General features: G+C 56.4%; 1 protein-coding gene across 4 annotated transcripts in view; it reads left to right on the top strand.

Annotated features, from left to right (window-relative positions):
• Nucleotides 1-20,578, top strand: part of FBXL18 (F-box and leucine rich repeat protein 18) — an 80,162-nt gene that overhangs the window by 44,363 nt on the left and 15,221 nt on the right. For 2 of the 4 annotated variants that reach the window (XR_006708473.1, XR_006708471.1), the window contains one exon: nt 5,739-6,183. The exons of the other annotated variants lie outside the window; for them this stretch is intronic. The gene's annotated coding sequence lies outside the window, so the exon portion shown is untranslated. Of the gene's footprint in view, nt 1-5,738; nt 6,184-20,578 lie in introns of those variants that run through there. 4 annotated transcript variants of the gene reach the window in all.

The following is a 20,578-nucleotide window of genomic DNA, read 5'->3' as shown; positions in this document are numbered from 1 at the left end:
AGTGCCCCTGTATACGTATTTTTAATTGTGGTAATATATATATATATATATATATATATATATATATATATATATATAACAAAATCACTACCTTAACCATTTCTAAGTGTGCAGTTCAGGGGCACTGAGCACATTCACACTTTTGTGCAGCCATCACCACCATCCCGCTCCAGAACTTTCCATCTTCCCACACTGAGACTCTGTCCCCCAGCCCCCGGCTCTGGGAGTCTGAGGACGCTGGGGACCGCAGAGGAGTGACTGGATTCGTGCTTCTGGGACGGGCTTATTTGCAGCGTGTTTCAGGCCAAAATATCCGGCAGCAGACCAGGGCTGTGGGAAGGGGCTGTGGCTGCAGCGTGGACGGGGTGGAAGGTGCCAGCCGAGGCGGAGAGGCCAGGGCGGGTGGGCGTAGGAGCGAGAAATCCGGCAGCCCGTGCTTCAGACACGCGTGTGACCCGGTGGTTAGGGTGACAGGTGAGTGGCGGAGGGCGGAGCCAGTGCGGGAAACCACGGCCTGGGTGTAGACGAGCAGTTGGGGGATGCTCGTGGCTTCCGTGGGGCAGGTGTTTGGACAGGGCGTGGCGTGGTGCCTTGCCCCAGTTCCCCGGTGCCCGGAGCCTCTTCCGGCGGCTGGAATCTTCCAGAGGCCTCTTAGGTGACGGTGGTTGATGCAGGCCGTCGACCGGGACCTCAGCTGGGCCTGTGGCAGGATTGCCTGCGTGTGGCCTCTCCATGTGGTCTCTCCACGTGGGCTGCTTGGGTTTCCTCACAGCACAGTGGCCGGGTCCCCAGGAAACCCAGACGCTGTGCCCTAGCCTTGGACATCCCGTAGCGTCACCTCCATACACTCCGTTCACTGCGACGGTCATGGGTCCGCCAGATCCAAGGGAAGGGGATGCGCCGTCGCAGCCCCCGGTGGGAGTCACGCTGAGGGAGGTGTCACTCGCAGAGCGTGTGGAACGGGAGCCCAGTGTGGCGTTTTTAGCAAGTGCCTCGTGGTCAGGGGAGGGTGCCTGCATGCGGGGCCGTTGTCCCCCCGGGCCGTTGGCTTCCCCGGCCAACCTCACCCCGCCTCGCGGGTTGCCGTGGAGGAGGAGGGACCCGCCGAGCCTGGGAGGACGCCTGCTTCCCGGGGGCCTCCTCGGCAGATACCCCTGGTTTGTGGGAGCACTGTGCCGCTGGGGGCAGTGGGACGTGAAGAGGTCTGCATGGCCCCCCGGGCTTGACGGGGTGTGAAGCGGCCTGGCCTCTGTCTGCAGGCTGAGCCTCAAAAAAACCCATCCAAACGACCTCAAGTAAAGCTGTTCTTGTGAAAGAGCCTGTGGGGGTTTGCGCTGGAAGTGTCAGGAGTCGAGGCTGGAGGAGGGAGGGATGGCGAGAATGACAAGCTTTGGGGGCGGCCGGGGGGCTCAGTCGTTGAAGCGTCTGACTCTTGATTTCTGCTCAGGTCACGATCTCACAGTTCGTGGGATCGAGTCCCATGTTGGGCTCCGTGCTGATGGCGCAGAGCCTGCTTGGGATGTTCTCTCTCTCTCTCTCTCTCTCTCTCTCTCTTCCCCTCCCCTACTCCCTCTATTTCTCAAATAAATAAAAGCCTTAAAAAAAAAAGAATGATAAGCTTTGGTTGCCACCCAGAGCTTTGCACAGGGTTTGTGGGTTGCCCTGTTTGCCTCTCCCGGCGGGGGGAGAAGGCGTCGCGGAGCCCTGACCTTCCAGAGCCGAGGGTCTTCTGGGAGTTCGCGTGGCCTGCCCGGAGCCCCACACCGGAAGGGAAAGGGTGCTTTCCCTCGGACCTTGCCCGTCCGCTCTGGGGCCCGAGCCGCGGGAAGTTGCCGCATCGTGAGTTTTGCCCCTTGTCGCCCCCCGGCTGCAGGGGCCACACGCAGCACCGCCTGGGGAAGTCGGCCAAAGCCAGGAGCGGGGCCTGGGCGAAGCCCTGACGACCACCCACCCCGGTGAGGAAGGAGGTGGAAGGCCCGCAAGAGGGGTGCAGGCTTGGAACCCCCGGACCCGCGGATTGCTGCCCTCGCTCACACTCGCGCGGCACACACCCCGGCCCCACCCTCTCTCACCCTTTCACACCCGCTTACAAGCGCGAGCGCGGATCCACCCTCACACCCACACGTGGCCACTCACATGCAAATGCCCTCCTACGTCGTAGCTCACACCCAGCCGCTGACACGCGCGCACGCGTGTTCCCACACACGTTGCCTCGCGTACCTGCCTTCACAACCCCCCAGCCGTCACACACCCAGGTGTTCACACGGGCACCCGCGCCAGTTCACCCCTCCGCTCACACACCCGCGCCGACACACCTCGCGCCGGCTCGCTCGCCCACGGTCGCTCCCACCTCCACACCGAATTTCATGGTGTGCATGCCGGCACCCACACTCTTACACACTCCTGTTCACACCCTCGCCCTACTGTAACGGGGACGCACACTCACACACCTGCTCGAGGGCCGGATCCGTTTCACACCCCAATTACTTAGCACGACCAGTTCAGTTCAACTTTCCTCTTGTGTCTATCGAGCCCAGAAGATTTGGAAAATTCAGAGAAGCAGAAGGGGAAAAGAAATGACCCATATTCTTAGGAGCCAGAGAGAACCTCTGTTGATATTTTAGTTCATGTCCTTGGAGTCCTCGTCCTGTGCTTTTAAAAAACGTTCTCAGACTGCGATCGTCCAATGTAGGGTTTTGCTTTATACCTGCAACGATAAAAGCGTCTTCTGTCCTTCCAGACCCATCCGTCTAACAGTACGGTTTGCCATCACGTGGACGCTGCTAGTCCCCCGTCGTTGGACAATTAGGTTGTCTCTAATTAGCCACTTTTCCAGGGAATGCTGCTCTGATACCCTTGTGCTAGAGCGTTCTTCTATATTTAGAATTCTTTCCTTAGGAGAGACTCTCGTTAGTGAAATTTCTGGGTCTACATATGAATTTTTTAAGGCTGGGAGGAGCCTTAGGGGATTGTAGAAGCAGAACTGTATTTCGGGCGTGGGCTGAGCATCTTTCCACGGAACGATCCGGCCCGCGTGTCAGTCCGCGGCTTCGGAACTCGGAGGTCACCTCCCAGTTGCCAAGTGTCCCGATTCCAAATGTGCTAGTTACTCAGGACGTCGATGATTAAGGCATATAACGGAGCAAACGCAGCTAAAGAAAAATTGATAGGTGTCAGATGATGTAAATCCTACCGAATGGTGACTCCCCACACCCCCCAAGTTTGCTTTTGCGTCCAGGGGAGTGGCCAGAGCCCCAGGTCCCTCTCTCCCACTGACCGCCTACACAGGCCTGGACCTGGGGCCTGGCTGTGCGTCCCGCCAGGCCGTCCGTGGAGGTGGCCTAACACCCCCCAAAAGATGTCCATGCCCGCAACCCCCAGGTCCCGCGACCATGTTAGGTTACGTGGCAAAGGGCAGGTAAGTTCACCCAAATCAGCGGACTGGTTACATGGACAGACTAGCCCCGCATAATCACAAGGGTCCTAGCAAGCAGAGGAGGGAGAACTTTCCTTGTGGCTGGAGGAAGGGACCGGGAACCGTGTGGCCTCCACACGCTGGAAAGCCAAGGACACGGATTCACCCCTAGGGCCTCGGGGAGGAGCCAGCCCCTGGCAACATCTGGATTTTAGCCAGTGAGGTTTGGGTCAGACTGATGGAGCCATTAAGTTTGTGGGCCTTGACCACAGTGTTAGCAGCCGGCAAGGACCTCCCCCCTCCTGTCTCCCTCCCACCCATCCTTTGGCGCGCAGGGCCGCCGGCCAAGGCAGAGAGGAACCGCCGCCCCCGTGTCCGCCAAAGGGAAGGATTATCTGGTGACTTTATTTTTTCCTTTTAATTCTTTTCCGTCCTTTTCCAGATTTTCTATAATGGTCATGGATGAATTCAATTCTGAGATGTAAACAAAACCAAACGCACACAGGAGAACAAAGCAAACAGACATAATTTTGTTAAAAACGTAGTACGGAGCCCTTAACGAGAACAGATCGCGTCTCTGTGCGATAAAACAGAAGGTTGTTCACGGTGTATGGACCCAAGGGCAGATTGCAGGATACTACACGAGCTGTGATAAAACGATCAGGGTAGGTTTGTGCAGAGCAAAACCCAAGTACACACCGGCCATCAGTGGAGGGGTCTTGGTGGGGAGTGGGCTACCCAATGTGAGGTCGGATCCGGGGTCCCTGGAGCCGGCCAGAGGCAGCGTGGGCAGTTTAGACACACCCAGAGTGGACAGGAGCCCCCCCCCCGCCCCCTGCCGGGTCTGGGTGGTGGGGAACAGTTCACAAAGCCTTGGTGGGCTTCGAGGAACTCCTTCAGAGACACCCAGCCAGGTTTTCTACTCTTCGTCTCTGTAATTTGACTACTCCTGGGACCTCCTAGAAGTGGAACCATTCAGTGCCGTGGTCTGAATGCTTGTGTCCACCCCCAAATTCATGTGCTGAAGCCCTGACCCCCACCGTGAGGGTGTAAGGGGGTGGGGCCTTTGGCAGGTGCCTCGCTGCAGAGTGAGACACGGGATGGGCGGGTAAGACCCCATGGGATGCTGTCCCTACCGAGAGTCCTTCATTTTTCTGGAATAAACATTTCCCCAGGTTGCTGCAGGCCTCTGATTAATTTCCAGAGTTCTGAAAAAATTGATTCTGATCGTTTTTTGCCCGTTTTTTTCCATTGCTTCTACGAAGGCGTGAGTTTTCAAAGGCTCCTATGTGGCCACTGTCGCTCCTGTCCCCTCCTGCATCACTTGTGACAGCTGGGTAATATTCCACCGGGTAGCAATTACAACTTACTCAACCCATCCCCTGTGGTTGAACATTTTTTTAAATTCCTTTTCTTACAGTTTATTTATTTTGAGAGAGGGAGGGGGCAGAGAGGAGAGAGAGAATCCCAAGCACCATCCCAGTGCAGAGCCTGATGTGGGGCTCAATCCCACGAACTGTGAGATCATGATCTGAGCCAAAGTCAAGAGTCAGATGCTTAACCGACTGAGCCACCCAGGCACCCCAAGACTGAGATGCATCTAAATGTTCAACCACAGGGGCACCTGGGTGGCTCAGTCGGTTAAGCATCTGACTCTTGACTTTGGCTCAGGCCGTGATCTCACAGTTCATGAGTTCGAGCCCGGAGTCGGGCTCTGTGCTGATGGCAGGAGCCTGGAGCCTGCTTCGGATTCTGTGTCTCCCTCTCTCTCTGCCCCTCCCCCACTCACACTCTGTCTCTCTCTCTCTCTCTCTCTCTCCCTCCCAAAAGTAAGTATTAAAACATTTTTTAAGATGGTTTGATTCAGTCTTCTATGCTTACATACAATGCTGCAAATTAATACCATCACTTGAATCTTGAATATCATTTTACGTGTGTGCCAGTGTCTGTAACATAAATTGCTGGGAGTGGAATGGCTTAGAGAGTGTATGCATTTGTAATTAGACAGATACTGCCCAAATTGGCCTCCACGGGGGTGGGTTGGACCAATTTACATTCCCACAAACAACGTACAAGAATCTGAGCTTCCCACGGTCTTGCCAATAGAGGGTGTTCTCTAACTTTTGCATTTTGCCGATCGGGTGGGTGAAAAATAGTATCTAAGTGTGATTTCACTGAGCGTTTCTTTTATGAGCAAAGTGGAGCATCTTTTTATGTATTTTAAAGGCCATCGAGCGTTTCTTTCTCTGGTATGTTTTTCTTATTGGTTGATAGACGCTCTATCTATTAGGGAGACAAGGGCCTTTATTTTTATGTCCTTAAGTGTGTGCTCTGCCCACGTCTTGCTCTCAGGGGACCCGGAGACCGTTGAAGCAGAGGCCGTGAGCTGCTCCCGCCCCCCGGGGGCAAGCCCCGGGTGCTGGGCCCTCCTTGGCCTCGGCTGGCTGACGAGCCAGCCTCAGGGACACAGCAGGTGTCTTCTGTTCGTCGCATATGTTTCTCCCTCTGCTGTAGTTACCCAGCTCTTCCTGTGGCTTCGGCAGAGTCCGCGGTGTTTCTCCAAACCCAGCCGCCTCTGCCGTGAGCCTCCAGGGGAGTTCTACCCCCCACCCCCCCGTCCTGGCCCTTCCCAACAGAGCGAACCCCTCATTTTCCTGCGCTACGTCTGTGCCTTGGGCAGACTTCCCTGTTAATTGCCGTTATCCTCCCGAATTCAGTTTTTCAACCCGTCTTTCTTTCCTAATAAAATAAAGCTCATTTGAAAAACGGCCTGTATACACAAAGGAAAAATAACGTAATCCCGACATTAATATTTCAGAGTACATCTTTCCGGCCTTTGTCTTTGGACTTATATGTGTATGTATGTATCAGAAAAGACTCAGATGGGATTGTATTCCACAGATGACTTTGCCCACCTCTCTTTTTGCTTTTTGTGTATGTGGTGCACGCTTCTGCCCCCCATAATCTTCTACACCATGACTTATGACAGCTGTATTTACCTGAGTTATTCGACTGATCCCTCATGATTGGGCATTTAGGTTGCTCCTAGTTTTTTGCATTTATTTATTTACTTATTTATTTATTTTAATGTTTAGTTTTGAGAGAGAGGGGGAGAGAGAGAGAGAGAGAGAGAAAGAGAGACAGAGTGTGAGTGGGGGAGGGGCAGAGAGAGAGGGAGACACAGAATCCGAAGCAGGCTCTAGGCTCCAAGCTGTCAGCGCGGAGCCCGACGCGGGGCTCGAACTCACGGACCGTGAGATCATGACCTAAGCTGAAGTCTGATGCTCCGCCGACTGAGCTACCCAGGCTCCCGTAGTTTTTTGCTTTTATAAACAGAGCTGCAGTGAGTGTTCTTATAAACAGAATACGTGTGCATATTTTTTTCTTTAGAACAGAAAGCATTCCTAGAAAGAAAATTCCAGGGTCCAAAGGTGTTTAGAATTTGAGGTGTCAGTACGCCCCAGAGAGAACAGGCACCATCCCCCCAGTGGTGAATCGAACTATGGCTTCCTGTCCTGTGGCTCGTGTGTCCCCTCCACGCCAGTGTTTCCTGTCCAAGCGCCCAACCCTGTGCCCAGGGTTGGACCAGCTGTTGTTGCTTGTGTGGGGACGTGCATTCGGTCAAGAGGGAGAGAAGGTGGAGACTCTTCACTCTGGTTTGGCTCAAGTCAGGCTCCTTGGAACACTTGTGTCTGGGAAAAAAAGAAATCTGACGTTCAGGGCTTTTGTTCCTCAAATGCGTACATAAAGTCCTGAGTGTTAAACCAACGGCCAACAGCAGCAGCAAACGCCAGACACGGGGATGTAGTTGTCCTTATGCACAGCAGCCTGTCTTTACACGGTTGTGGGTCATCCTGGGCAGAGAAATCCAGGTCAGCTGTGAGTGACAGACCCCCTAGGGTGGCCAAGAAAAGAAGGCGGCCAGTCCCAACGCTGCTGATCCCCCCCAGCAAGGGCAGGACTGGTTGAGGGCCAGGTGTGGTCACAGGGCTGGACAGCAGGCTTTCCAGGCGCCCACCCTCATGGTGACCTGAGCCCCCCGACCTGGACCCCTCTCCTCTGCTTGCCTTTGACTCCTGAAGCAGTCTGAACCCCTTTTATGGCTCCCGGGGCCCAGCCCTCGGCGCGTCATCCGTGATTGTGTGAGGTTGGGGCTGAACCATACGTGTGTGGTCTCCCCAGAAGGACTCCCCAGCCAAGTCTGCAACCCCCCTTCGAGCTGGGGAAAACCAAGGCCTAGACCAAGCCTGGGGGGCGTGGGGCCACACGTCCAGTCCCTGGGGCTCTCGGCAGCCCAGGGGAGCACACGGAGCCACCCCCAGCCCAGCCCGGTTTTTTTTTTTTTTAATTTTTTAACGTCTTTACTTATTTTCGAGAGAGAGGAGAGAAAGAGCGAGAGAGAGAGCGCACACGTGCGCGCGTGAGTGGGGGAGGGGGCGGAGAGAGGGAGGCACAGAATCCGAAGCAGGTTGCAGGCTCTGAGCTGTCAGCACAGAGCCCGATGCGGGGCTTGAACTCGTGAACCGTGAGATCATGCCCTGAGCCCAAGTCGAACACTTAACCGACTGAGCCACCCGAGCGCCCCCTAAGATTTGATTTTTTAAGTCATCTCTACACCCAACGTGGGGCTCGAACTCACAACCCCAAGATCAAGATTCGCTTCCACCTTTTTGGGGTTTTTCAAGGTACGTTTTTTGAAGAGCAAACTTAAAAAATGTTTTGATGAAGTTCAATTTGCTGATTGTTTTTTTTTTTTTTTTTTTTTTATAATTTGTGCTTTTTGTGTTGCTTTTCAGAAATCTTTCCCACACCCAGTGTCACCAAGATTCTTCTCCCCCTTATTTTTCCTTCGGGAAACCGTGTCGTTTCAGTGCCTACATTTCAGCCTGCGATCCATTCTTTTTAAGCACATTCACAGTGCTGTGCAGCCCACACCACCGTCATCTCCAGAACGTTGACATCTTCTCAACCTGAAGCTGGTCCCCATCCAGCGCTCCCTCCCCAGTGCTTTCTCTCCTCCCCAGCCTGGCGCCCCCCCCCTTGTGTCTTCTGTCTCTGTGCACTTGACCCCTCTGGATACCTCCTCGTGCAAGTGAAATTACACAGTATTTGCCCTTCTGCGTCTGGCTTCTTTCACTCTGCATGGCGCCCTCTAGGTTCATCCATGTCGTAGGAGGTGTTGGGATTTCCTACCCTACCCCCCCCCCTTTTTTAATTTTAGAGAGTGAGAGGGTGTGAGCCAGGGAGAGGTGCAGGGAGGGAAAGAGAGAGAGAGAGAGAGAGAGGGAGTGAGAGAGACATCCTAAGTAGACTCCATGCTGAGCTTGGAGCCTGATGTGGGGCTCAATCCCACAACCCTGGGATCTTGACCTGAGCTGAAATCAAGAGTCAGACACTCAACCAAATGAGCCCCCCAGGAGCCGCCCGAATTTCCCCCCTTTTAAAGGCTGAGTAGAGGGGCGCCTGGGTGGCGCAGTCGGTTAAGCGTCCGACTTCAGCCAGGTCACGATCTCGCGGTCCGTGAGTTCGAGCCCCGCATCGGGCTCTGGGCTGATGGCTCAGAGCCTGGAGCCTGTTTCCGATTCTGTGTCTCCCTCTCTCTCTGCCCCTCCCCCGTTCATGCTCTGTGTCTCTCTGTCCCAAAAATAAAAATAAAAACGTTGGGAAAAAAAAAAAAAAAGAAAAAAGGCTGACTAATATTCTAGTGTGTGTGTGTGTGTGTGTGTGTGTGTGTGTGTGTGTATCATGTTGTTTATCCATTCTTCTGCCCCTGGACACTTACGTTGCTTCCAGCTTTTGACTATTGCTGTTTATGCTGCTATGAAAATGGGTGCACAGGTATCTCTTTGAGTCCCTTTCTTCAATTCTTCTGGGCATCTTCTTTGCTGGATCATATGGTAATTCTATGTTGAATGTTTTTTCCCTCTTATTTATTTGTTTTTTTTAGAGTGAACACAAGTGGGGGAAAGAGGCGGGGGTGGGTGTGGGGAGGTGAGAGAATCTTAAGCAGCCTCCACGCTTAGTGTGGAGCCCAGCATGGGGCTTGATCCCATGACCCTGGGATCATGACCTGATCCGAAATCAAAAGTCAGATGCTCCGTCAGGTTGAGCCACCTAGGTGTCCCCAATTTTTTTTCAGGTTTATTTATTTTGGAGAGAAAGAGAGAGAGAGAGAGACAGAGAACAAGCAGGGAAAGGGCAGAGAGAGAGGGAGACACAGTATACGAAGCAGGATCCAGGCTCTGAGCTGACAGCACAGAGCCCTATGTGGGACTTGAAGTCATGAACCGTGGGATCATGACCCGAGCTGAAGTTGGATGCTTAACCAACGGAGCCACCCAGGCACCCCCTGAATTTTTTTTAATGTTTGTTTATTTTTGAGAGAGAGAGAGAGAGAGAGAGAGAGAGAATGCACAAGCTGGGGAGGAGCAGAGAGAGAAGACAGAGGATCCAAAGTAGGCTCCCTGCTGTTAGCACAGAGCCCAACACAGGGCTCGAACTCATGGACTGTGAGATCATGACCTGAGCCAAAGTTGGTCGCCTAACCGACTGAGCCACCAGGCGCCCCCCTGAATTTTTTTTAAAGTATGCTCCATACCCAACGTGGGGCTTGAACTCACAGCCCTGAGATCAAGAGTCACATGCTATACATAGACTGAGCCAGCCAGGCGCCCCTCCGTGTTGAATTTTTGAGGAACTGCCATACTGTCTTCCACACTGATGAGCTTGCCCCTCACCGCCAGTGTCCCTCCCTCCTTCCTCCTGAGGCTGCCGCACTCCCCAAGTTGCTTTGCTCCCCCAGGGAATCATCCTCTCCCCTCCCCCTGGTTCGTGCAGGCCTGGGTGACCTCGCCTTACGGGCCCAAGGAGGCCAGATGGGCTTTGACCGAACAAAGTAGTGTCAGCCATTGAGTATGTCCACCTACATTTTGTTTTCAGCCAACACGTTTAGTTAAGGTGTAGGTATGGAGTTGAGATTATTTTTTGGTTTTGTTTTAATGTTTGTTTTTGAGAGAGCATGAGCAGGGGAGGGGCAGAGAGAGAGGGGGGACAGAGGATCCAAAACGGGCTCCACACTGACAGCAGAGGGCCACACGAGGGGCTTGAACTCACGAACCATGTGATCATGACCTGAGCCAAAGTCCGACGTGCAACTGACTGAGCCACCCAGGCGCTCCTGGAGTTGAGGTATTAATTGTGGGCTAGAACTTACGTTCCAGAGGGAAGAAAAGGATGCTGTGTCAGCCAGCCTCCAGGAGGGCCCCTGATGATCCCTGCCTCCTGGGATTCCCTCCCTGGGGGCCCCTCCCCTCCCAGATGGGCCCGACCTGTGCCATTACCAGGATATTGCAGGAGCAGGGGAAGCTAGGTCAAAAAAGACATTACAGCCTGGGCTTCCCTCCCATATTGTGAGGGTTCTCAGGCAGCCGTGCAGAAACTGAGAAACTGAGGCCTCCGGCCGACTCCTTGCTGTATGAGGGACCCCTCTCAGAAGAGGAGCCTCCGGTCTAGTTGACCCTTCTCATGAGCAGAAGCCACAGCCAACAGCTCCCTGCGATCTTGTGAGAGAGCCTGAGTCAGAACCGCATGGTCAGGGGGCTCCTAGATGCCTCCCCCCGTCAAAACAGCACACGCCTATAAATGCTTCCTGTGTGAAGGTGCTAAATTTATCGTGCAGCCACAAATGACTCGTGCAGGACGTGTCTGTAGACATAACCATCCCCAGGTAGGGGGTGATGAAGGCCACTGGAGACGGACAGGTAAGTCCTTATGGGGTAGAGGAGTGGTGTTTTCCCCGCGCAGGAGTCAGGACAGGCTTCATGACAGGAGACATCACTACTGCACTAACAGCTAAGAACGGCAGGAGGGGTGGGAGGAGGGGTGCGTGTGGGAGGGGACGGAGAGGGGAGGAGGGAGGCATGGTGGTGGCAGATGTCATCCCCTGTGTCTGCAGCTCTTGGCCTTTTTCATCTTAGGAGCGCTTTTATGATCATACCAAATGCATGTAACTTGTATCATAAGTACAGCAGTGGTAGGTTATATTTATGGGTTACGCGCTCTGTGTCAGGTGCCGTTTTAAGCCCTCTGTGATCTCATTTAATACAGCCCCACAACCATCAGGTGGAAGGCATTACTTCCCCCCTCCTACCCGGCGTGACAACCAGCTTTCTCAGTAACATAGCCCACCGGGCTCACAACTGCAAGCACCCCCCCCCCCCACAACATTGAGCGCCCTTGTAGGTCTCATGGTGGTGGTTTGGGAGGTGGTGGTAAAACTAAATATACATCTTATTTTTTGTCTCTCTTGGCTTTTTCGATCAGGTGTCCATTTCATCAGGTGATTTTTACACCTTGTGCCAATCATTGATGGATTAGCAGACCAGAGGCAGGCCAAGGCAGAGCCCTATAGCCTCCCTCTGCAGACTTGTCTCCAGGAGGTCCATCAGCAGCCCTAGGAAAATCCTGCTCCCCCCATCTGGGTTCCTAAGTCAGACTTGCATTTGCCTAGGACTGACTGCTTTCAAAGTGCTGGACCCTGACCCCCACCTTGTGCTTCCTTAATACATTGTTTCAGCGTTTCTGCACAGGGAGCCTCCTCTCTCCTGCTTCCCATCCCTCTGGGCTCCCCAATACTTAGGGATGAAACCTCTCTAGAATGAGAGAGGCCTCGCAGAGCTCTGGGCCCGCTCACGCCCAGCTATCTTTTTGGGGGGCGGTAGGGGTGCCCCGGAAACGCCAGGCACTTCTCCCCTTCAGCTCTCTGCTGAGTTGCCCGGCAACCGGGTACTCCTTATCAGCTCCCTGACAAGCTCCAGCCAAATCCTGAAACGGCCCCACCTGTTTTTCAGTTTGCGGTTTAGGTTTTTTTATTTTATTTTAGGAAGTGAAATGAACAACACTCATTCTGGAAGGGGAAGATAAGGCTGGGATCCGCCTGAGCGATGTCTGCTGGAAAGAAATCTCTTTTAACTTGTGGGCAATTTTCCAGCGTGGCTCGGGTGTTGCGGAAGCTGGTGGCACGCTTGCTGGGAGAATTGGATGACGGGCTGTGGGCACAGGCCAACCAGGCGCGGTGGCTGGGGTGGCATTTCGCTGGGACATGACTTGGAGACCTGGGGAGCAAGGGGGCCTAGACTCCATCTCCTCACCCACTTGAGGCATTTGCAGGCTTTTGCTCTCCAAGGGTTACATTTCCCAGACCTTCTGTTGCTTTTTAAACTACAGCCTGACCCTCCCTGACACTGGAGAGGCATTCCTTGCTTTATTGCCATCTGGAAACTGTTCTGTCTGGCTTCTGAGGTGGCCTCATTGCTACATTGAGTCTCTGGGAGAACACATTCCCAGGATGTGTTTGATAGCCAATACTACAAAAGAATAGAAAACCTAGTGCAAAATGACTTAATGATAAAGATTATTATGATAATTTTTATTTATTATTAATACAAATTTCAATAAAGGAATGGTATGGTAGACTTCAGGTCAGGATCGATCCAGCAGCTAGGTAGTGTCTCTAAGGACTCAGTTAAGGATGGTTACTGGCCAGCGGAGCTGTATGATGCCTTGTTTATTCTTACCCCTGAGCCAATTTCTATCATCTCATCTCTAACCTGGGAGATGAGAACACCCTCATCTGCCTAGACCGGCAGGGTCTACCCAAACTTTGGGGCTACTACTGAATGGGGGTGGGGCAGATGGGATTTTGCGGAACACACGGCATCCACTAAAACCTTTTCTGATATACATGTGTGATGACTATTGTGGATCTGAGCTGAACTGATCTGATCCGAGTTGTTCTCTGTCAACCTGCAAGTCTGTGTGTTCTTAGAGGGGATGACCCTGTTCTGAGTCTCAGCATCCAGTGCTGTCCCTTTCCCATCTCACGGCCTTGCCTCTGTATACTCTACTCTCTGCCATGCCTGTCTCCCTTCAAGTCCTCTATTGCTCTGTGCTTGGTAAACCACAGGGCCTTTGCGCAGTCTGGCCCTCTGCCTGGAGTGCCAGAGACAGAGAGAGACAGAGAAGCAGAGAGAAATCAGATTAACAGATTAGCAGGGGCCAGGGGCTGGCTCCGTTGGTACAGCATGCCCCTCTTGATCTTTGGGTCGTAAGTTCAAGCCCCACACTGAGTGTGGAGATTACTTAAAAACAAAAGCTTAAAATAAAACAAGGGGAGGAGAGAGGAAGAAGAGAGGCCAACAGAGAAAGAGGTGAGAAGTGGTGCCTGGGGGCTAGGTTGGGCTGCTGACCCGTGCACGGAGCTCTCCCGGCCTGACATGTGGCTTCTGGTTACATGGCCACGGCTATGGTCAGACTTGGCCAAGATGCCCTGGAGCATCCTGAAGGCCAGGAGCAGCGGGAGGCGCTCAGTGCTGCCATCTGAGTGGTCATCAGTGTGCCGTGAGAGAGGAGGAACCAGCTTCCCCTTCGGGGCCGGCTAAGGCTCAGGGCTTTCAGGGAATTTCTGGGCACTGGTGCGGGGGTACTGGGCTGTGGGGTGCACCAGAGGAAGGGCTGGTCTCCCCTCGACCACCAGGGTCTGCCCAGGCACCACCAAGTTGTCGGGATCAGATGGGCCCAATCTGTCAAGTACAGATGGGGAGACTGAGGCCCTGGAGGTGGGGACCAGCCCAAGAGCCTGGGACACCGTGGGGGCAAAACCAAGGCTTCTGCTCCTGAGTACTGCCCTTTGTCTTAGTCTTTCTGGCCCACCACCCCGTCCTGAGGGACCAATAGAGAAGGTGGCCCAATGTCTATCCCCAGCCGCCGCCACTCCAGATGAGGGGTGACAGGTGCCCAGGTGAGGGGTGACAGGTGCCCAGGTGAGGGGTGACAGCCGCCCAGATGAGGGGTGGTGGGCCCAGCCCAGCCATGGAGACGATGGGGGAAGGTGAACAGGCCAGCGGTGCGGAGGAGGGAAACCCCCGGGAGCACAGGCGGTGGGAGCACCCCCTTCCCCCCCTCCCCCCCCCCCCCCCGCCTCCTGCCTTCTGTCAGTCCAAGTGGGGCTGGAGGGGTCAGGGTGCCAGAGACAGGACCCCTGAAGCCTTCGAGGAGAGGAGGATCTCAGCCGACTGGGGGCTGGGCGCAGACGCTGGGCTCTGGGGAGCGGCAGGCAGCAGAGGGCGGGAGCGCAGGGGTGGGGGTGGGGAGGAGAGACAAGGCCCGGCAGGGCAGGGGCGCAGCACTCTGGGAACAGTGGGAAGGTGCCCCTAGAATTGGCATCCGATCCCGGTGGGCCCCGTCCACCCCCGTGTGCCCTGGGCCTACCCTCTCCCTTCACCCCTGCTGGGGGTGTGGGAGGCACCGCCAGGGTTGCTATGGTGATGGCCAGCAGGTGTCAGCAGAGCCTACAGAATCTGGAGGAGGGGGCGTGGACGCGTGGGGGGGCGCCTGTCGCCCCTCCCCTGGGGCTTCCTCCGGCCACCCCAGGAGGGACCACCCCCAGCCCCACCAGGCCCCAGGGGGCCCTCACGGCCACCTCTGCCAGGAGCCTTGGGCAGCAGTCCTGCCTTCCCTGTGGGGCGCAGGCCAGGGACGACGGGCCTGGTTTGGGGGGGCCCAGGAGGAGCTCTCCCCTCAATAGACCAACGAGAACCCGGGCTCCGACCCGGCGGGCGCTTGGGCCAGGCGCGGGCTGTCCCTGACCTGGCTTCCCCATCTGTAGGACTGGGCCACGGCCAGCCAGCCGGAGCAGGCCGCTTAGGAGCTTGGCCCTTGCCTTGCCTACCCCTCAAACCTGGAAGCTTCTCTGCGTCAGAAGCCACCTCGTCCCAGGACTCACACGCACGCAGGGCACACATACCCCGTCCCACCTGCCTGTGGACAAGTCCGCCTCTCGCTTCAGCGGTCCGTGACCCCCTAACCCCGTTGTACACGATGGTCACTGGGGCCCAGGGAGGCAGGAGCCTTGGGCAGTGCCGGCTTTGCTGTCCCCCACTCTGAGCTTCGGGCGGGTGGCTGGCCCAGCTCTCCGGGGAGGGGGAGGGGGAGCGGAGGGGCAGGGGGAGGGGGCCCTTGGGCCTTCAGCCAGGCCGCAGGACCCAGGCCACGTGACTACTAGGTCAGACGGAACGGGGGAGGCGGGCTGGGCCTCTGGCGGGCGATGGAGGGAGCGATTCCACGCAGGAATGAGATGAATCCACACGCCCCTCGCTCTCCCCTCCCCCTCCCAGGCATGCTGCCAGCGCTGCCGGAAACGCTGAGGCCTGCTCTTTTTTAAACAAAGTCCCCGCTGCCTCCATTAGCGTATTTTCAACACCAGCAAATTAAAGATGCTGCGAAGGGACCGAGGTTGGGTGGGGGTGGGGTGGGGCTGCTGCCGCTGAGTCCCTGCACCTGTCCGGCATGGATGCCTCTGGCCTGGTGGGCTCTGCGGCCTCTGGGGACCACATGGGCCTCCCCCCCCTCCCCCATTCTGGGGTGGGAGGCCCCAGCTTGTGTCGATCAACTTGTAGATCCCAAGCCGGAGCCTTGGAGGAGGAGGAGGAGGATAGAGGATGTCCTCCCCTCCCTGGCCCCACGGGGAGGGCTGAGAGCCTGGGGGTCACAGGCTTCCAGTTTTTTCTGCCTGGGGCACCCCTCCCTCCCACCCTGTGTCCCCTGCGCCCAGCGCACAACATGCGGGAGCAGGGCGGGAGCCTGTCACTGAATCCTGTCCACCCTAGGGCAGCTGCTAACACCCCCCCCCCGCCGCCCCACCACCTTTGCTCCCCTGCCCTGACTCCCTGCTCTCAGAGCCCCCCTGGGAAACAGGAACCCACCCTCAGAAGCCATGGCCTCCATGTGCATTAGAGAAAAATCAGGGAGGGCAGAGAATGCCAGAAAAAAAAGGAAAAACCCTCAACAAAACTCAGAACAGGCTCCTCCCCCTTTAGTCTCCACCAGGAGAGTCTGGGCATTCTCTTCCAGACGCTTTCTTTGGGTGAGAAAGATGAAATTCAGTTCAAAAGAGTGTTTATGGAAAACAGATCCTGTGCTTAGCCCTCGGGAGGCTTCGGGCTGGGGCTGGGGTAGGGGCAGCGAGGCCCCTTCCCCGCATCCACCCCGGGGTCCGGGGGGGGGGGGGTCCGCCAGGGCCGGCAGAGCAGAGCCACCCAAACCAAGAGCACTGTGTTCCCTCTCCCCGCGGGGCCCCAAGTCTGCCATCCAGGTGGGGCAGGGACACTTCCTTCCGGAGGCTCTGACGGGGAGTGCGCTCCAGGCCCCTTCCAGATTCCGGTGCCTCGTCACTCCCGTCCCTGCCTCCACCTACACGCGCCCCTTGTGTGTGTCTTTTCTGTCTCTTATAAGGACGCTCGTCATTGAATTTAGGCCCATCCTCATCCAGGATGGTCTTTACTGGACATCCTTACCTTAACTGTATCTACAGAGATTATTTCCAAATAAGGTCGCATCCTAGGGCTCCAGGGGAACCTGTCTTTTGCGGGGGGACACCACTTAACCCACTCTACTTACCACCTGCTTGTGATGGCAGGTGACCAGCTGGCCGGGCCGAGAGGCTGCCTGGACACAGGACATTTAGTGAGAAACGTGGGACAGTCTTGGGCCAATTGGATGCTCCCTCACACTGGCACGCAGTGGAGGTCGGGATGTGAGATTTCGTACAGTAGGTAGGGGGCACCACTTCAGGGGTAAAGGGCTGGGCCCCAGGCACGAGGAGGGGCCCCTGCCTGCCCAGCCCAGCAGCCCTCGCGGGGGACCAGCTGTGGCCACTCACCTGCCGGGGTTGAGGGCACCCCGCACCTCACGTGAACGGGGGCAGCCAACGGGGCCGTGGGGGCTCGGAGGTGGGGGGTGGGGAGCCCCAGGGAACAGAGCGGGCACATGTCCCTTGTTCCCGTGGGCACAGCGGGGAATGCTCAGGACTTTGGGAACCTCTGCTGAGGGCTAAAAATGCTCCAATTAAAATGGGAAGCTGGCATCGCCCCGGGCCAGGAGCTGGCCTCTTCCTTGGCAAGTTGGATGCTTTTAAATCCCCAGAAGGGATTAGGTCTCCAGGGACAACCCGGTTCCAGGAGGAAAAAGAACCAAATTAAGCTCCACACGGTGCCCTTTCCAGGCGGCTGGATCCCCGCAGGAGCCGAACCTGCCCCCATCCCCACCCGCGTGGGGCCCACGGAGCAGCCGATCCCGCCAGGCAGGGGCGGGCGACGGACCCGGTGACAGACGTCGACGGGGTCGGCGGATGGCCTGCCGGCGGCCCGGGGTGCTAATGGTACTTGGCAGGGGGTGTTGCGGTGCTGTTGGGGTGTCCAGGAGGTGGGCCGTTGTTGACGCGGTCAGGCAAAACGCTGGACATTGTCGGTGCCCACCTAGATCCCCTTAGAGACCACCTCTCCTATTTTTATCTTTTTACGTTTTACAACATTCTGGTGAGATAGGCACCATGTAAAATTTACTGTTCCAGCCATTTTAAATGGTCAGTTCAGGAGCATTGAGCACGTGCACACCACTATGCAGCCATCACCACCGTCCGACTCCAGAACTTTCCATCTTCCCACTCTGAGACTCTGTCCCCCACTTCCTACGCCCTCCCTCAGCTCCGGGTCACCTGCATCCGGCTTTCTGACTCTGAGTCCTTTTGACACCTCCGCCTTTCTCCGAGTCCTGCCCTTGGGTCACCCAGGCTGCTTTGTGGGTGTGGCCAGATCCCTGGAGAGCACCCCCCCAGCCCCCGGCCTCGGGGCAGCTGGCTCACCCCAGCTTGGTTTCTCCCACTGTCCCCTCGCCAGTACCCCGGGGACGGTCCCTTAGTGTTCCGTGCCAAGTCCCAGCACAGAGGAGATGAAACCATCCCTCTCAAACCCTCCGTGGCTTCCGCTGCGCCCCCGGCCAGCTCAGACTTCTGAGCACCGACCCCCAGGTGACAGGCCAGGGGGGCTCGGGAGGCCAAATAGCCCCAGAGACCGGCCAGTGAGCCTGAGGGTGCCTGAGTGGACGTGAGGTCAGGAACTACGGGCTGCCCACCTGCCTTGTGACCTCGAGTGGCCTCCCCTCCCTGGGCCTCATTTGGAAAGGGACACGACCTCTTCCTCAAGCCCAGCCTGCTCCGGGGGAAGGCTCTGCCCCCTTCCTGGGCAGTGGGTGGCTTGTGGCGAGCCCTCCGGGCAGGGGGCAGGGGGCCACGCTTCCATAGACACCTGCCCCGTGACTGTGTCCTGCGGCTCTTTCCTGTAGACCACAGCCCTGGGCACGTGGCTCATACCCACCGCTGCCCCACCCCCACCCCGGGTCACAATAGGCGCTTGACATGTGTTTGCTGAGTGTGGGACTGACCCCAGAATGTCCTTTACTCCCAGGCTGTCCCCCTTCTTGTCTTCACTTACAGACAGGGGACACTGAGGCCCCGAGATGAACCTACCACAGCCCATCCACGCAAGGCCTCTGTAGCCGTGGCCTCTGCACACCCCGCTCTTTACACACAGAGCCTTGGGCCCCAGGGGGGAGCTGAGGGTGGAATTTCAGGCACAAGAGGGCAGCTGAAAGGCATTTTTAGGGGAAGAGGAGGAGGAGGAGGGGGGGGGGAGGAGGGGGAGGAGAGGAGGAGGAGGGGGGAGGAGAGGAGGAGGAGGAGGGGGGAGGAGAGGAGGAGGAGGAGGGGGGAGGAGGAGGAGAGGGAGGAGGAGGAGGGGGGAGGAGGAGGAGAGGGAGGAGGGGGAGGGGGAGGAGGGGAGGAGGAGGAGGCATCCTCCAGCATGCCCTGGAGCTGGAGGCTCCACGTGGAGGCAGGCCGAGAGGAGCAGGTAGGCCTAGCTCCACAGCAGATGAAATAAAGGCCAAGCCCAGAGCAGGCCCAGAGGTGGGCAACTTGCACACAGGGCCCCCGGCTCCCACCGGGGCCCTGCCGGGGGCTCTCTCTCCCAGGGGCAGCAGCCCCCGCGAGGTGGAGAGACCCTCGAGGGTTGTCGGCGCTGTGGCTGGCTTTCTCTCCACGCCTTGGCAAGTCAGCCCGGAGAGAATTCCCCCAGCCAGGGGGTGGGACGACGGGGTCCGGTGCGGCCCGTACTGGCGACCGTCCCCCCATTTCCAGCGTCATCCCACGCGGGGCCCCCGTAGCTGTTCTGGCTGCCATTGCCGTCTAACAAATCGGTACAAGACGTAGCCGCTTAGAACCAGCTTAGTGTAGCTCGGGATTTTGCAGGTGGGGAAGTCAGGAAGATGCCCAGCACGGTTCCCACCTGCGGTCCTTACGTGGGAACAGATGACCCCAGACTCTGCGGTCATCTGGGAGCACGGCGGGCCTGGGTGCGGGGAGGCTGGTGGGGCCGGCAGGTGACGCTCCGGGGTGGGGACGCTCAGCCAGGGCTGTGGGCTGGGGCACCTCCGTGTGTGGCCTGCTTGTGTGGCCCGGGCTTCCTTGCACGTGGTGGCCCTAGGCTACTTGGATTCCTCACTTGGTGGCCTGTCCCCGAGGGTGCCAGGAACTGGCTGGAAGTTGGGCTGTGTGGCCTTCCACAACCAAGCCCCTGATATCATATGCAGTCGTTCAGCCCTAGGCTTTTGGTCAAAGTGGTCACAAGCCTGCCTGGGTTTGGAGGGAGGGGACTCAGGGCGCCCCTCTTTCTTTTAATGTCTACTTCTGAAAATTTTTTTTCTTCTTTCTTTATTTTTTTTTTTTGACATTTTTAATTTTTTAAATTTACATCCAAGTTAGTTAGCATCTGGTGCAACAATGATTTCAGGGGTAGATTCCTTCGTGCCCCTTCCCCAGTTGGCCCATTCCCCTCCCACAACCCCTCCAGGAACCCTCAGTTTGTTCTCCATATTTATGAGTCTCTTCTGTTTTGTCCCCTCCCTGGTTTTATATTATTTTTGCTTCCCTGCCCGTCTGTTCATCTGTTCTGTGTCTTAAAGTCCTCATATGAGTGAAGTCATATGATTTTTGTCTTTCTCTGACTGACTGATTTCACTTAGCATAATAATACCCTCCGGTTCCATCCACGTAGTTGCAGATGGCAAGATTTCATTCTTTTTGATGGCCGAGTAATACTCCGTTGTATCTATAGACCACATCTTCTTTATCCGTTCACCCATCGATGGACATTTGGGCTCTTTCCATACTTTGGCTATTGTCGATAGTGCTGCTATCAACATGGGGGTGCATGTGTCCCTTCGAAAGAGCACACCTGTATCCCGTGGATAAATGCCTAGCAGTGCCATTGC

The sequence above is a fragment of the Leopardus geoffroyi genome, chromosome E3 (genome assembly GCF_018350155.1).
Source record: "Leopardus geoffroyi isolate Oge1 chromosome E3, O.geoffroyi_Oge1_pat1.0, whole genome shotgun sequence".
Lineage (NCBI taxonomy): Eukaryota > Metazoa > Chordata > Mammalia > Carnivora > Felidae > Leopardus > Leopardus geoffroyi.
The sequence above is the reverse complement of the archived record's forward strand: the minus strand, read 5'-3'. Positions and strand labels throughout refer to the sequence as shown.